This window comes from Echinops telfairi, unplaced genomic scaffold (genome assembly GCF_000313985.2).
Source record: "Echinops telfairi isolate 266 unplaced genomic scaffold, ASM31398v2 ScPeMD7_6;HRSCAF=24_0, whole genome shotgun sequence".
Taxonomy (NCBI): Eukaryota; Metazoa; Chordata; class Mammalia; order Afrosoricida; family Tenrecidae; genus Echinops; species Echinops telfairi.
The window spans coordinates 3,052,421-3,053,741 of record NW_022103902.1 but is presented as its reverse complement, the minus strand read 5'-3'; the positions used below and the strand labels follow the sequence as shown (position 1 = coordinate 3,053,741).

The 1,321-nt window shown below is 37.0% G+C and overlaps 1 non-coding gene across 1 annotated transcript; it reads right to left on the bottom strand.

The window, feature by feature from the left end:
• Positions 1–119: 119 nt before the first annotated feature.
• On the bottom strand, positions 120–283 carry LOC115868087. Its single transcript, XR_004045408.1, has one exon. It is a non-coding gene; the product is annotated as a U1 spliceosomal RNA (small nuclear RNA).
• Between the last annotated feature and the right edge of the window lie 1,038 nt (positions 284–1,321).

The following is a 1,321-nucleotide window of genomic DNA, read 5'->3' as shown; positions in this document are numbered from 1 at the left end:
ACATGTAGAAAGTAGTGCACTTGGCATTTCTTTTGCTGAGTATATTTTCAATGATAAACAAATTAAAAAATGTGTAATTTGACATGCAGCTGAAGAGCTTTTGTTTTCTCTCTCTGAAACAGGGAAGAGTGTGAACGCAGTCCCCCACTACCATAGATGATGCAGTCGAGTTTCCCACATTTGGGGAAATCGCAGGGGTCAGCACACCCGGAGTGCAATGGGTGAGCCTCGCCCTGGGAAAACCACCTTCCTGGTCATGGTATCTCCCGTGCCAGGTAAGTATGCAGCTGAAGAGCTTAAGCAAACATTTATAGCTATTAATGTATTATTCAGATTTAAAAAGTTGTCTTAAAGTAAATTACTCAAAATTTTCCTCTAAGAATATAGGGGACAAAAAACTATTGAAAATAAGTAGAAAGACCAAAGATGAAAGCAGAAGTAAATAACACTGAAGATGGGCAAGCAACAAAGAAAATATCATTAAACCAAAGATGGTTCTTTGAAGACAGATAAACATACGTTAGTCTGACTCCTGGCCATTTCATGTCAAGTCGCGGATCTGTGCGGTAGGGTGTCCTGCCCCATGATCACTGTGCAATCAGACTGCCTGGCCGTTGTTTCCCAATGCGAGATGGAAGATTCCAATGACCAACCTTTAATTTAGTAGACACTACACACATTACAGTGAGAACCACGCGGTCGGCTTTTTGTTTTGTTTTGTTTCCTGAAAAATCAATATTTATGAGTTAGCCGGCTTGCCCATTGTCCATCTTTCCCCGAACAAACAGAGGAATTCTGATAATAGTATACTGATAATAACAAATGTGATTCTATTCAGAAATTATTCACTTAACAATCAAAAGATTGTGTACATTTTGTTGTACTGTGGGCCTTATAAGAAGCTATGAGTAAGTTTCATTCTCTTGCCAGAAATGGAACGTGGTTTATTTTTTAATATAATTCTTCTCACACAATTTCATCAAAGATTAAACCTGCAGATAACCATATGACTAGGAGAAGCATGGTATCTCACCAATAAACATAACTTCTATTTTATCCTTATTGACAGTTAAATGGCAACACAGAGCATGGACATAGAGGTGTATAATAAATATTGAAGGTATGAAATTAAAACATTATGAACTTCCACAATATGGTAACAATTTTTAATTTTTATTTTATTGGGGCTCTTATAGCTCTCATCACAATCCATACACATATCTATTTTGTCAAACACATCTGTACAGATGTTGTCATCATCATGTTTTTCAAAACATTTCTTTCTATTTGAACCCCTGGCATCAACTCCACATTCTCCCCT